The 16,805-nt window shown below is 37.9% G+C and overlaps 1 non-coding gene across 1 annotated transcript; it reads left to right on the top strand.

The window, feature by feature from the left end:
* The first annotated feature begins 3,086 nt into the window (after positions 1-3,086).
* On the top strand, positions 3,087-3,192 carry LOC112440713 (U6 spliceosomal RNA). The gene has a single exon (XR_003028733.1). It is a non-coding gene; the product is annotated as a U6 spliceosomal RNA (small nuclear RNA).
* The last annotated feature ends 13,613 nt before the right edge of the window (positions 3,193-16,805 follow it).

The following is a 16,805-nucleotide window of genomic DNA, read 5'->3' as shown; positions in this document are numbered from 1 at the left end:
TAATGGGAGGTGTTTGGGTTTTGAGGGGAGATTCCTCATGAATAGATCAACACCCTCAAGGTGAAAGGGATAAGTGAGTTCTTACTATTGGTTCCTGCTAGAGCTGGTTATTGAAAAGAGTGTGGTGTCTTCCCCCCTCTTTCTTGCCTCCTCTCTCTTCATGTGATCTCTGCATACTCCAGCTCCCCTTCACCTTTTGCTATGAATGGAAGCAGCCTGAGGACCTCACCAGAAGCAAAGCAGATGCTGGCATCATGCTTCTTGTACAGCCTGCAGAACTGTGAGCCAAATAAATAAAACTATTTTCTTTATAAATTTCCCAGCCTCAGGTATTCCTTTATAGCAACACAAATGGACTGACAGTGACTTTGATAAAGTTATCACTAATATGAATTTTGAGGCTATACTGAGAACAATAGTGACAGAGAAATATAAATATGGTGACCATGTACAAAATGGAATGCATTTTTATCAAAATAAAAAGAGAATCTTGTCTTAAAGATCTGGCTGTTCCAGAATGTGAAACCTAGAGGATAGAAAAATACAAACAATGAATGGCTGCAGAAAGGTGTAGAAGGTTTGCAGAAAGGAGTGATCATTTTATTTCCCTTGCTTTATAATACTTGAGTCTGGAAAGAAAGCAATAATATGTGTTAAAATTTTATCAAAGGTGACTTGATTTTGATGGGTTTATCCATAAGAAAAACCTTTCTGTGTATTCTTCACTGCTAAATATATTTGCAAAAAACCTAGAATTTGATTTTTTAATCTGTTAAAACTATAAATTATTTTATAACTCTTTAACAAAACATTATTCTTTATTTTCTGTGTAGTCTGCCCAGAGAGTATAGATTCCCTATCCTGCCAGATAAAGTCTCCTTTGAATATATTTTGATAAAAATTACTATTAGGTGAACTTCATCTAAGTTTTCTACTTTTGTCTAGCTTTCATATTTGCATATCTTTGAAGTCACCCAGTGTAACCAAACCAAATGATCATTAAATAGAAAATAAAAAATAAAATGAGAAAATGATGATTTTGGAAATACACAGAAAAAAAAACAGAAGTAAGATAAAGTCACTTTTTCTCTCCCCCATTTAAGTATGTAGCTATGACTAGTAGCTTTGGGAAGGGTGTATTTTGAATAAAAATATTACATATGAGGAGAACCTATTTGCATTTTGAAAGTTTAAAATCAGTAATAGACCACATTACTTAACTATTTATCCTTCATTTCTTAGTAAAAATGTGTTTTAAAACATATTTTTAAATGTTTATTCATGCTGTAATACTTTATGGAGCGTCAACAGAAGGCCTTTTGCAGTGTTCTGAGGGGCCAAAATATAATTACTCCCAAGTACTATTAACATCACCTACATTATACAGCATAACAACATAGATCATCAAATTCTGCATAAAAGTCTGTTGTTGTACTGAGTTTCCTGATGCATGATAAAGGCAAATGTTTTATTAGAAACAGAAAAATAAATTAAAACAAACCCAGGATTTTCATGGTGATTAATTCAAAATTATACCAAATTCCTAAAACAACTGTCTTCAGATTAATTACACGGAATAACATACGCCAATGTCATCGCCACTACTAGAAACATTTATTTTGATAAATAAAAGCTTTTTTTACAATAAATTAATACCACTTATTATGCCAGGTCCCCAAAATGATATGATAAAGAACAAATCAGGTTTCTTTGAGAGCTGGCAAGCTCTTGAAGATTCCTTTCAACTACTCATTTTGTAGAAAAGAAAAATGAGGCACAGAAAAATTAGGTGACTAAGGCTACATGGCTAGTTTTTTGCTTTTGCTTTTGTTTTGGTTTTTGAGACAGGTTCTTACTCTGTCACCTAGGCTGGAGTGCAGTGGCTCAGTCACAGCTCACTACAGCCTTGACCTCCTGGGCTCAAGCCATCCTCCCACCTTTGACTCCTAAGTAGGTGGGACTACAGGGACATGCCACCATGCCAAGATAATTTTTTTTGTTGTTGGGGGTAGACATGGGGTTTCACCATGTTGCCTAGGCTGATCTCAAACTCCTGGGGTCAAGTGATCCACCCGCCTTGGCCTCTCAAAGTGCTGGATTACAGGCATGAGCCACCACGCCAGGCCTACATGGCTAGTTTTTAATAAATTCCAGTGCACTGCTCATTTTATCTAGTCAAATATAAGAGTGGGAGATATGCAAGTTTTTGGAGACTTTTTTCTTTTTTGAGAAATAAAAAATACATGACAAATATTATAGCAATCATCTCTACTATCATAGTAGAGAATTAACATAGTTCAGAATTAACAACTGTTAACATTTTTGTCATATTTGCTCCTAGTCTATTTTTCTTTAATGCATTCAACCTTACTAACATGACTAAAAGTCCCTTTAAATATCACTGCAAGTGCTATTTGGGATATTTGGGATGTAAACTTCTAGTTCAGCACTGTCCACCAGAAATATAATGGGAGGCACATATGTAATTTTAAATGTCTAGTAGCTACATTTAAAATAAGACAGGAACAGAAAATTAAACACCGCATGTTCTCACTCATATGTGGAAGCTAAAAAAAAAGTTGATCTGATAGAAGTAAAAAGTAGAACAGAGGATGCTAGAGGCTGGGAAGAGTAGGGAGAAAGGGAGGGATAGGAAGAGATTTGTTAAAGACAAAATTACAGCTAGATGGGAGGAATAAGTTCTCGTATTCTATACCACTGTATAACTATAGTTAATAATAATATATAGTTTTTGACAGCTAAAAGGGAGATATTGAATATTCCAAGCACAATGAAATGATAATGTTTGAGAGGATGGATATGCTAATTACCTTGATCTGATCACTATACATTGTATGTATCAAAATGCTACTAGGTATCCCATCAATATACATATTGATGTATCAATTACATATTGACAATGTTTATGTAAACATTAAAATAGGAATATAAGTAATAATGTAAACAATTGGTTCATGAATTGTGACAAATGCATCATACTAATGTAAGATGTTAATAGCGGGGAAACTGAATATGGATATATGGGAACTCCCTGTACTGTTTGCAATTTTTCTGTAAACCTAGAACTATTCTAAAATCAAAAGTTTAACCAAAACTGGAATGATACAGAGAAGATTAGCATGGCTCCTATGCAAAGATGACACACAAATTTGTGAAGCATTACATATTTTTTAAAATAGAAAAACATTATTCTAAGTGAAATGGGCCTGTCACAGATGACTGCATGTTGTATGATTTATATAAAATGACAAGCTATAAGTACATCCTTAGGGACAGAAAGTAGAATGGTGATTGCCTGACTGGTAATGGGAACAAGGCTTCTTTGCAGTGATGTAATGTCCTAAATTTATTGTAGCAATGATTACACAACCCTATGAACATATAAAAACAACAACATTAAATGGTACAATGTAAATGGGAGAATTGTCTGGCATATTAATTCTTATTTCAATAAAGGTGTTTTAAAACAAATATAACAAGTTAATTGCATTTTTTAAAGTAAAAAGAAACAAATGGAATTAATTTTAGTAATTATTTTATAGAACCCAATATATCCAAAATATTATTTCTGCAGACAGTTAACATTTAAAAAGTGTTAATGAGCTATTTTTACCTTTTGTTAGTAACTTACTCTCATAGCACATCTCAATTCAGATTGGTTGTATTCCAACCACTCAATAGCCACATGTGGCTAGTGGTAGGGATTGGACCAGCCCCTCTCATTCATTTTTTAAAATGGTTTCAGTATATATGCATTCACTATACATAGTATTGTTTCTGTATTGTGAGTTTAAAGTTCCATACATGATGCACTGCTGGAATCATTCTCTACTTTCTTAACATGTTATATTTAAGATCTATTTGTGATAATGTGTGTGCATCAAATTATTTAAACTGCTATAGTAGCCTATTGTATGAATATAAATTATTTTATTTATTCGTTCTCCCATACACATATGTTTAGGTTGTTTTCAGTCTTTTGGTTTTATAAATAAATATGCAATGAACATTCTTGTACCTGTCTACAACCTCCTAATTTTGCTGAGTAGGAGAGGGATGCTGAGAGAAATTAAATAACTGCTCCAACGTTACAAAGTGATATGATTATATAATTGCTGACCTTAAGGAACTTATTAAATAGATGAGTGATTTTGATTTGGAAGACAGCTTAATCAAAATCACTTTAGTAACTTTTCCAAGTTATACAGCTCTGCCTCCTTACCTACCGCAAACTCTAAACCTCTGTACCAGTTGAGACCTACTAGAAGGTGATGGGGTGAAAATTTTGAGATTTGTCTGAGCCTCAGAGTTTAACAGTTAAGAAATCTCCCCAGCTTCTGTGTTCAGGGAAATGGCTCATCACAAAGGGCCACGTTGCCCTCACATATTGCAAGAATGCCTTCTCTTGTGAATCCCGTAAGACTTCCAGTCCATCCTTTCTCGTGACTTCCTTTTCAAAACTCCAGGCTTTCTCCCTCTTCTTTGAGATGTTCCCCATTCATGAATGTTCTGCCTGAATAAAATCATACCCTTAACTTTATAGGGCATTTGTCTTTCACAGCTTTGGTGACATGACTTGGATAGGATCACATCTTGCTTTCAGATCTCTGTTTGTTCCACCCAGGCAAGGAGGCTTGCTGGAGCCCTTTGTGCTCTGTTCCTGATGGGCACTCTGAGGACCAGGGGTGGTTCTGACTCTTCATGCTGGACTCCCAACTGCTGTGCTCTGGGGACCCATTCCCATTGGCAGCATGGTGGGCCCTTGACTTTGATTGCTTGTAAGAACTCACTTGATTTCCAATTGTGGCTTCTTTTCTTTTCTTTTTCTTTTTTTTTTTTTTTTTTTTTTGAGATGAAGTTTCACTTTTGTCACCCAGGCTAGAGTGCAGTGGCAAGATCTCAGCTCATTGAAACCTCCGCCACTGGAGTTCAAGTGATTCGCCTGCCTCAGCCTCCCAAGTACCTAGGATTACAGGCATGTGCCACCATGCCCAGCTAATTTTTGTACTTTTAGTAGAGACGAGGTTTCACCATGTTGGTCACGCTGGTCTCGAACTCCTGACCTCAGGCGATCTGCCCACCTCGGGCTCCCAAAGTGCTGGGATTACAGGCGTGAGGCACCATGCCCGGCTGGATTGTGGCTTCTTTTGATTTTGTGGTCTGACCATTTGGTGATCTCTGTAAATAGATTAATGATTTTATAGAAGTCTTGTCTCTCTTGGGTGAGAGCTGACGGACAATCTAGTGTGTTAATCTCTTATGTTTGCCTACCTGTCCATATTGAGCTCAAATAAATTGAGGATTCATACCTGCTGTGAAAAGAACAGCTCTTTGATATGAACCAATAAGTTTTGTAATTATGTATTTATACTTGACCCATGGCTAAAATTTCAGAATTGAAACTGTAAGCTCTCTCTATGCCTGCAGGCTTATGTATTTATAATTCAGAGAGGCCTTTACCTCTCATGTGTGAATGTGTAACATTTCTCTACCACAGGATGATATTAGCCATTAGATTATAAAATCTCTTAATGGTGCTCTATTCTTGTTATTTCAGAGATAAGTAAATACTTATATAAATTGAATATTCCTAATATTTCCAGAAATTAAGATAATTGAATCTAGCTGGGCGCGGTGGCTCAGGCCTGTAATCCCAGCTCTTAGGGAGGCCGAGGTGAGAGGATAGCTTGAGCCCAGGAGTTGGAGACCTGCCTGAGCAATATAGTGTGACCCCGTTCTCCACAAAAAGGAAAAAAATTAAAAAATAAAAAATAAGTGAAAACTGAATCTCAAATACTTTCAATGTCTTGATTTAAAAATTATTTTTACAGAAACTAACTTGGATATGATTTAGGAATTCAAGTTCACATAATTTAGATAAAGCTTTGGCAAACAAGACTAGTTTAATATTTTTGGTTTTAATAAAAACAGCTATGTCTTCTCTGATTTATCAGGGTTAAGCGTAATATATACATAGATTTTTATTTCTACTTGGGAATGTTCTGTGTAAATGTATACAAGTTTACTGATTTATTAAGCTTGTATTACTAATGTTTAAGATTAATGTTTAAAATTATGGAAAGTATAAATTTGTGTTTAACCAAATAAATTACTATAATGACAAACTTTATTTCAATAGTAATTATGTTTTATAGTATGTCAGCTTGAAGATAATTTCCAAGATCTTTAGGCAACTTAAAACCTCAGATTTACACTAAAGTTAGTTAATTGATAGATATTTATTGAATACGTAAATCATTTCCTAGTAAGACAGAGTACTGAAACAAAGCAAAGTCTTAAGTTTATCTATATTTTGCCTCTTATTTTCTGTTACTTGGAGATTATATACTTGGGCCTGTTAATGAACATGCTGATTTTTACCACTTCGTAAAGTTGTACTATAAGGAATGTGTGGCTGCAGAAAGTTGTGAGTTGTATATTCATGAGCTCAGCTTGTCTGCTGAAAAGAATGGTTTTGTCCTAAGGTGAAATGACTGACTGTTGTTGTGCAAGACAAAACCTGAATAGATGTACAAAGTTCTCCAAAAAAACAAAGGGGAAATTTATTTACCATGGTCAAAGTTAGTTAAGGTTTGATGGGTTTATTTACAGGATTTTTAAAAAGAGCTTGTGTTTACCTTGTCTGCTTTAATAAAAGTTTGTAAAGGGTTTTTTTGTTGTTGGCTGTTTTTTTTAACCTTCTAAGTAATCATCAGATTACAGAACAAAGAATAATATTCTTCTTGAACAAAAAGGAGAACTGACGATGTTGAACTTTAATCCTTTACTGGTGTTCTGGGAAACGGCTAACCACCAAGAATCACCCTGCCTGGTATATTCCACAATAAGAATACCCTCCACACTCTTCTCCAAACCTCTAAGTCTCCCTGCCTATCCTTCTTCATGGCCCTCTTGTTTGCCTGCCTTTCTAAACCCCAGGTGTTCTTGCTCTTCATTAATGAATGGTTTGACTGAATAAAATAATCTCTTTAATTACCAAGTGCATTTTGTCTTTCACAGGGACACAACCCTTAGATTAAGTAACCTTGACAAGTTAATAAATGTAGCAAGCAATGCCTGTACAAAAAGAAAAAAAAAAAACAAAGATGATAAAGTGGTTTATTTTGTGATGACTTTTATGGAAACAAGCTTTAAGTAAAATATGAAGGAAAAGAGGGAAGTTTCAGCTTGCTGGAAGTCCCTAAGAAAACCAAAACTATCTTCCATAAGTACTGTCCCCAGGGGTGACCAGAAACTGCCCGAAAGAAATAAATTATTACTAAATTTCCAACATCAAATCAGACATTGCTGAAAATAGCAGAAATACGAGCCATAAGTGCAAGTCCTGCTACAGTATGAGCTGGAATTTCTTACAGAAAAAAGTTTTTCGGGAGGCCGAGGCGGGCAGATCACGAGGTCAGGACATTGAGACCAGCCTGGCTAACATGGTGAAACTCCATCTCTACTAAAAATACAAAAAATTAGCTGGGCATGGTGGCGGGCACCTGTAGTCCCAGCTACTCGGGAGGCTGAGGCAGGAGAATGGTGTGAACCCAGGAGGCGGAGCTTGCAGTGAGATGGCGCCACTGCATTCCAGCCTGGGCAACACAGTGAGACTCTGTCTCACAAAAAAAAAAAAAAAAAAAAAAGTTTTATTAAACTCCAAATCCTGACAACGATGGAGGGCTCATAGTAGAATGTTTATGGCATGACTTGTAGAGGGGGGATATCTTGAGTAATGATCCCAGAGCAGCTTCCCACCCTCAAGAGACAAAGGTGCATCCAGAGAGTAGGAAGGAAGAATCAGGGGCTAGGAGTAACTGCTTGGTACCTTAGAATGAATCTGTTGTTCAGGATGGATTATGTAAACACTGTCAGAAACCTTAGGTCTTAGAAGAGAAGACCTGGCCTATCAGAAGATAGTCTAGGAGACTGCAGGCCTCTTAGAAGTGCTCCAAGTCCAACCAAAGCTGAAGTGGATACTTGAAAGGCAGGGCATCAATGTGAGCACCTCAGTGTAGCCTAGAAAAGGCCGGCAAGAATTCGTCAGCCCTCAAGGAAGAGCACAGAAGGGGCTAACTGGCTTTGCTTGTTGGGCTAACATGATGTCAAGTGTTGTCTGGGGTCTGAGCTTGGGTCTCAGATAACCACAGCAGATGTAGCAGGGCCAGAAATGGATGTGCACGATCAAGTGTTACAAGCCACATCTTAGCAATGGTCAAAGAGGACATGATGTAACAGGAAGGCCAGATAGCCCTCACCTTATCCCAGGACAATAAGTCACAATATTTCAGCCACCTGGAAACTTGTTTAACTTCCATGGAGAAGGATGGCAAAGTAGAGAAACTCCTGGATTGATCTGGTGGCACACAAAGATACAAAGTTCTTAATTGGAAGTGAGTGAATAACTTTGAATTGGTATGTTTTTGGCTATCTTGTGGAAACAGATACTATAAGGTTGTAAAGCTACATTAAGTTTAGTTTTGCAAAAACACATTTTTGCACATGTACATTTGTGAATGTGAAATGTTATACCCACTGTAAATTATAGGTAGAGTGAAATTAACAAGGAATTAAGAAGAGATCAGATGATAGAAATGATTCTTAAGGTTTTCTGGATCGTGACCTTAAATAAAGATCAAGGAAAGAGGAACTGGAATTTAAGAAACTAGCATGGTGCAAAATTCGTAGAATTCTTCTCTAGGAGATAATGCAAAAAAGGAAAAGATGATGGGTCTGTTGAACCATATTCTCATAGAGAAAGTTTATCTCTGACTCCAGAACCAATAGGCGAAACTTTGAAAACGGTTTGTCTTTCTGAATAGATAACCTACCTAAAAGGGTTGGCCTAAGAGTAGGATTGGCACTTTTCAGATAGTCTAGATCAACAATCTGGACATATGGTTCTACAGATATGAGTGTATTGGGGTGAATATGTGACAGAAGGCTTGAAATGTAGTGTGGTTCTTGAAAATTTGGATGTCTGATTTCTGGGTCCATGCAGATAACAGATCACAGTTCTCTAGCCAAATATTCCTCCCTCTAAACTTAACTAGAAGTGCAACATGAATTATAGACTGCCTCCTGGATCCTTAGTTAACATAAATCAATTTACTGAAATGAAACATCTTTGGATTTTTGTGTAAGATGATAACCATGTTTGTGTATTTCAGATCTCTGATGACACACACATACACACACACACACACACACACACACGAAATATCCTGTATGTAGTGACAGCTTCTTCTTTTACTTCAAGTACCCTCATATTCTGTGAATATTGACCTATCTTATTTGCCTTCAGAAAAGTCCTTCACACTGAAGTATAAGTTTGAAATGCTTATCTCTTAGGAGGGAGCACCCTTCACAAGATCAAAATCTGAAGCAAATGAAAGAAATGCTAATAATGAAATAGCAGGCTACATCCAAGTGAATGAGAGAAATATATGGGGATTACCACCTTTCCTAGACCCCCTGAAATCATACTATCTTATTGGTGATCTCATAAATGCATATGTTGATGGGACCAGCAAACATTTTTTAGTTAGGGATCAAAGTTAAGCTAGTTGAGAATACAGAGCAATATATTTGTTGGAAGCTTGGAAATACATACCATTGGGGTTTATATTTCAGCGTCATCTGGATTCATGAGAGTTTCCTAAACAGAAACAGGACTTTAAGAAAACAGTTCTTTATGCAAAAAGCAAGACAAATTTGAAGAAACAGTAGTTGCTGGCAGAGTGGGTCCACGGGGATAGTGTGGATATTAGGAAGGGAAGATAATGTAATTATGACACATTCTTTATGGTGCATCCATAAAAATCTGCTGACCTCAAGCAATCCGCCCACTTCAGCCTCCCAAAGTGCTGGGATTACAAGCATGAGCCACTGTGCCCAGCCTGCTGATAAACTTTCTATGTAGCATATCTCTGTTGGCCTGAGTCAAGTTCCTTAATGCAGGCATGGCAATCTCTTCCTAACATAAAACTCCATTTCTATGTTTCTGGCCTAATGATGGCCTAGTTCAGCTGCATGTATGTAAAATTCTTTGAGAATCTTGATGTGAAGAACTTAGATTTTCCTGAGGAGGAAAAAGGTTCCACCACTTCAGCAAACACCCCAGTGTCATAAGGCAGTACAACCACAGCCGAGCTTCTCTCCCACAGGACAAAAACAAGCCAACAAAGCCCATTCCACAGTCTCTTGGTGGGAGTTCTCATGGCTTAGAGAGACAAGTCCCATCCTATCATCAGGACGTAATGCTAGTGCCTGTATCACTTGTGCTCTGAACTTTCTGCCGTTCTATCTCTCCTTTCCTTTTTTGAATTATTTCAGGGCCTAATTTCATGAAAATACACTCAACCTGAGCAGCTTCTGACAAAGATATATAGGCTCTTCATGCAGGCTAATAATTTAACACCCCAAGCAGACTAATACACTGCTACCCTTTCCAACGTGCATACTTGGGTCATTTGTTCACATTGATTTGGAGAAGAAATTGAGAGCTGCCTGGGGGAAGGACAGAGAAGGGCCTGGCAGCAGGCAGCTGGGCTTACTCTCTTCCTTGCCCTGAACAATCAGTTCTGGCCACAGAATGTACATACCCTCAGCCAAGCAAAAACCCCAGCTGCCCTCTGGGCTTATCCTCCTTAGTGAGGAGCTAAATGAAATGAACATGTTACGATTCTCAAATACAACCTGGTGGGGCAGTGGTTTCGGGCATTTCTTAAAGAGATTTTTGAAGTATTTTCCATAGTAACTTTAGTATTCATCATATGAGATATGGCACTTCCTAGCCGTGCTACTTTTTAACCTCTCTCTGCCTCAGTTCCCTCATCTGTAAAATGAGAATAATAATCATATCTACATCATTAAGTTGTGAGATTTAAAGAAGTTAATAAAGTTTATTCACTTCTAACAATGCCTGCTACAGACTGGACTACATATAAGCATTGGCTTTTATTAGTAGAGTAAGAAGAGGAATTTGAGCAGTTACAATTTTCTCAGTCTCCTTTCCTTTTCAGAAAGGTTTGGTCACACTTGTAACGTTTGGCACTCCACAAAGATTAGCATCCTAGACATCTTCTGGGCTGATCCATTCCTTAGTCAGGGTCTGAATCTACAACAGATACCAAAACTGGAGCGTAATGTAAGAAGCAAATATTTAAGTTGGACAGGAGGTGTAGTGTGTTCTCAGAGGCATGGAACTCTAAAATGGGTATACAAACTCAGAAACCCTTTTTATGGGTACAGGAAGAATTGAGACCAAATCATTGATGGTGGTAGGGCAAGTGAGATGGGAGTGGGGTTGAGGGGCTATGTTATTTATTTATTTATTTATTTATTTATTTTTATTTTTATTTTTTTTTCAGATGGAGTCCTGCTCTATCACCCAGGCTGGAGTGCAGTGGTGTGATCTTGGCTCACTGCAACCTCTGCCTCCTGGGTTCAAGTGATTCTCCTGCCCAGCCTCCCGAGTAGCTGGGATTACAGGTGCGTGCCCCCACACATGGCTAATTTTTGTATTTTTATTAGTGATGGGGTTTCACCATGTTGGCCCGGCTGGTCTTGAACTCCTGACCTCAAGTGATCCTCCCACCTCGACCTCCCAAAGTGCTGAGATTAAAGGTGTGAGCCACTGTGCCTGGCCAAGGGGCTATTAAGAGAAAATATACCCAAACCTATATATTCAAATGCTGACTTATCATACACATCTCTTGAGAGGCTGTATACACTTTTTCCAGTAATGCTGCTGTATTTGAAAACATTTCAGGCAATGTGAAAATTTGCAGAACAGCCACATTAGAAGGTATACCTGAATAGAAATCAGTGTTTTATTTCTGATCGCCAATCTCTGTCAGGCAGTGGGGCCACACACTGTATTCACCAGACTTGGTTCTGGATGTCGTCTGACCATTTCTAAAATGCCAAAGGACAAATCATGCACTTTTACCACTAAGGCTACCCAAAGCTAAATTCTGGCAATGTCAGCAACATTTAAATAAGGACATTTCATTTATATTCTAGATTGTGATATTGAATTTCTAGAATGTCTGTTAAGAAAATAAACCACATTACTTTGCAGTTGTTTTCTCAGTCTTGTGTATTATTAAATCAGTGTATGCTCTAGGTAAATTAAACTCAATGGCTCATGATCCTGCCTAGAAAAATGAACAAAATACAATTAACCATGTACTTACTTTGCAACAGCAGTGTAAGGTGTAATGAGACTATTTGTAAAGTAATTCTGAGTCCTTATTACGTGAATGCAAATCATCAGTATTAAAATCAACAAATAACACAGCTGTCTGTGATGGAGACAGTCATGGTAAGGGTTTTAAGCAATCTCTTAAAGACAGTGTTTGAGGAGCTATTTCTATTCCCTCCCTTGTAGGAGCTAATTTATCCTTTGTAGTGACAGGAATGGAAATGCTTTACTTTGGGAATGCTGACTGCATTATGGCTAAGCCATTTGTGACTACTAAACAACTTGTATCCCAGTAGGACTGATAGAACTCAGAATTGCATTCATCACTGTGTTTCCACCACAGAGACTCTGCTCAATGGAGTCACGCATTTATCATTACAGTTTCCACCTCGAATGAGGTACTTAGCTGGGATTTGCCTTCAAATTCCAACTGGTATGAGCCTGTGGATACCAACAAGCAAGACACATATTGAGATGGCAGGCCCTGGAAAAATTACCAGGAAAGTTCATAGCTTCTCAGTCCTGATGTGTAGCCTAACTTTGGAAAGTGTCAAGAGCACACAAGACAGCTGTGCAAGCATCTGGTCGACCTCTGGAATGGCTAAACACCAGCCAGGAAGTGGGAGAGACCGCACGAAGCTGAAGCTTGGCAAATTTTAGACACTGAACATGAGAAATACCATCAGACAATTTCACCAGAAATATCATCTTAGCTCTTTTATTTTATTTAGCAAAGCAAAAGTTTTCAGTACCCATATCCTTAAACATGAAGTCTCATATTTTGTAAGATTAATAGTCTCAAGAAGACCACCCCTTACTCCTCCTTTACCAGAAAGTTAGGAGGACCCTAATATAGTAAGGAGAATGTTTGCTTTACTCACTCCACAACTTTTACTGGTCACTCACTGTGTGCCAGACACCGTGATAGCACTAAAGAGACAGAAGTGAAAAAGACATGGATACAGCCCTTGAAGGGCTTACTGTTTCAAAAGAAATGACAACGTACACCCTCACATGTAAGGAGGGCTATCAGATCAAGAAGAGCATCCTTCAGGTTTGGAAATGGTAACCAACAACCTGCAAGAGTTAGAGATGTCTTTGCAAAAACATTTACTTTGGGGACAGCCTTAAATGTTGACTAGAAATTCACTCTAAAGTAGTAGGGAAAGAACAGCCTAAAAGAGCATCCTCTGGGGCTGAAAACACAGAACTGTTTGGTGTACCAGGAGGTGTTATAGTTTGAATTGTGTTTGCCTGAAAGTCATATGTTGAGGCTCTAGCCCCAGTGCCATGGAATGTGACCTTAGTTAGAAATAGGGTCATTGGGGCTGGGCACAGTGGCTCACGCCTGTAATCCCAGCACTTTGGGAGGCCGAGGTGGGAGGATCACTTGAGGTCAGGAGTTCAAGATCAGCCTGGCCAACATAATCAAACCCCATTTCTATTGAAAATACAAAAATTATCCAGGGGTGGTGGCAGGTGCCTATAATCCCAACTACTCAGAGGCTGAGGCAGGAGAATCACTTGAACCCAGGAGGCAGAGGTTGCAGTGAGCCAAGATCACCCCACTGCACTCCAGCCTGGGCAACAGAGCGAGACTCTGTCTCAAAAAAAAAAAAAGAAAAAAAAAAGAAATAGGGTCATTGACGGTGTAATTAGGATGACGGGATGAAGTCATACTGGAATAAGGTGAGTCCCTAATCCAGTATGACTGGTGTCCTTATAAAACAGGGAAATTTCGACAAAGACAAGCATGGAAGGAGAATACCATGTGAAGATGAGTGCAGAGATTGGGGGTAGGGTGCAGCAGGAACCAAGGAACACCAAAGATTGCCAGCGAAGCACTAGAAGTTGAAGGAGAGACCTGGAACAGATTCCTCCCTGATGGCCCTCAGGAGGAACCAGCCCTGCTGTCATGTTGATCTCAGGCTTCCGCCTCCAGAACTGTGAGGCAATACGTTTCTGCTGTTTAAGCCGCCCAGTCTGTGGGCATTTGTTACCGCAGCCCTCAGAAGCTGGTACAGGGAGAATAGCAAGAAGCTCTGTTTGACTGAATTGGAAGTCATGTAGTTCTGAAGTGGAGACAAAGCCCATAAGGGAATGGAGCTAGAAAGGAGATGAGGCCTTATCCAGGGTCCCTTCATGTCAAAATCAAAAAGGACATCTCAAATTTGTCAACAGAAGCGAACAATGGTGTTTTTTTTTTTTTTAAATAGATATGGCTGAACATTTTTATTTAGACTCAAAATGGGAAAAGCAAACCAATAAAACTTTTGAATTTTTGCATATAAGTAGACACTAAGACATAAGAAGAGCATCTGTCCGGATAAAACTCAAGACAGCACCAATCTACTTTATGTTAATGTGGTTTCTGGAAATACTGACATACTGATGAAGGGGTTCTGGGAAGTTAACATAAAGACAATTCCATGCAGGTTTTAAAAACTGTTGACTCGGATTTCCCATGTTTGTAGAGTTCTAGAATGTAACACATTATACAGTGCCATGTTATTCTGGCTGTGACTTGTATTTTTAATCACAGTGTATTTGGTTTGGTGTCCAGACATCTTTGTGCATACATGGTTCTTGACTAAGTGTTGCAACTTCCATAGTTGGACTTCCCTTCAGAAACAGGCTTCTGAGTGCCCAAGCAGAAGGCTCAAAAATAAGAGGGATGACTAGGCTGTCCAATCTCCTCCTACACTGCAGTCTTCACCCACAGACCACCAGGGAAAGCATGCTCAGTTTTACACTATTAAAAAAAAAATTGTACTACAGGAATAGCTCCTCATCAGCAGAAAGATAGCTTAAATAACCTAATAATTCCTATCTCTAATGCTGTGATTCTTTAGAACTGTTCAAGGGAAGAAATTCCCATTGGGCTGAAAAGATGGAAGGCATGGAGAAAAAAATAATAAAACATCTTTTCAAATAAAAAAAAACAAAAACAAAAACAAAAACAAAAACAAAAATGGTGGTTTTTAATGAAGGGATTAAACTCTGGAGAAGCCGAGAAGCTGGGGCATGCATGAGTGGCAGCAACTAGTAAAAAGATTCTTGCCCAGAGTCCTTGGGCCCAGGCACAAGATTGGAAGGCTGTGAGACTCTTGGAATTTTAGGTAAAATTTTGTTTGATCATGAATCATTATAGGGTACTAGTGAGTACAAAAATTTTGAAGTCAATGGTATCGGTTCCAAAGCCCCATTCTAACATCTATTAGCACAAGGCCATGGATAATAATTTCTCTTCCCGTAACCTCTGTTTTCTCACTGAAAATTGGATGGCCTTTCTCTATATGCTGGTTATGAGAATATATTGCTATGTTGTGCATAAAGTATTTAGGATAATGCCATAAAATATGTGTTCTTTTTAAAATACCTACTATTATTTCATTATTCATGTTTTCCATGTACAGGTAATAGCTCAAAATTGAATTCAACACAACTTCACTGAGAGAATTTTCACATTTAGTTTTTAATCCCTGCAAAGCCCAATGATCAGTGTGACAAAGTTAAGCCTTCAAGTTCTACATCCAAATTAACATTTGCTTGAATAGAGTAAAATCAATGATTTTTAAAATTAGGAACACATTGCCAATCTCAGTGAATGGACCCTTATAAAATTCAGGATTAATAATCATTCTGTCTTCAGCAGGGATAAGTGACCAAGACAATTAAGTTCTGGCTAATAGGGCCAAGTTCTTTGATTCTTGGAACTAAAGTGACTGACATAAACTAACAATCATATACATGTTAAATAAATACCCTAGTATGTGTGTATATGTGTGTGGATATTGCATATACAATATGGCTCTGAGTTGTCCAGCATTATCAATACACCTGATTAACCATTCAGATACAAGTCACTTGATAAATCTATTTCAAAAGACTGGCCTATTGAGCCTAAAATTCAGATTTGTGCTAACACATTGCAATGGATTTTTGTTCTAATACGTTGTCTACAAATTTTCCACAATCATAAAGTAATAAAGCTTTTAACATCAAATTGAAGAGGGGTGTTTGAATTGATGGATGGGATCATAGTATGCAATATTTTAATTCCACATTACAATTCAGATTACATCATACACATCTGGACATCTGTTAGAGTAAAATCTCTCTATCTCTTTAATACAAAGGCCTTTAATAATCTTAGTTCTGGAAGAGGGGAAAGCTACTATTTCTTTTATTGAATACTGGACCCAGGATCATGGTCTGAAGCCAGGACTGAAGTTAAATGTAAGTTTGTTTGATATAGAACATTTTCTCTCTACAACATCACATTATCTTTTCAACTATGTATCAATAACACAAATATATAAAGAATGAGAAAGGAAATTCCTATTTCCTGAGTACCTACTATGTGCTTGACACTTTGGCATAGATTACCTCATTTGATAATCATTTATTACCTTCATTTTATAAAGTAGGATTTGGGGATTCAAAGAGGTCCATTTCCCAAGTGCACTGATCTAATATGTGATAGAATTAAGATTCCAATACAAGTTTTCCGACTCCAAATTCACTGTTTTTTTATACTACAACAATAGGAGATTGCTCCCTTACCACCATC

This window comes from Pan paniscus, chromosome 7 (assembly GCF_029289425.2).
Source record: "Pan paniscus chromosome 7, NHGRI_mPanPan1-v2.0_pri, whole genome shotgun sequence".
In the NCBI taxonomy this organism is placed as follows: domain Eukaryota; kingdom Metazoa; phylum Chordata; class Mammalia; order Primates; family Hominidae; genus Pan; species Pan paniscus.
This window is presented reverse-complemented; position numbering and strand designations above follow the sequence as displayed.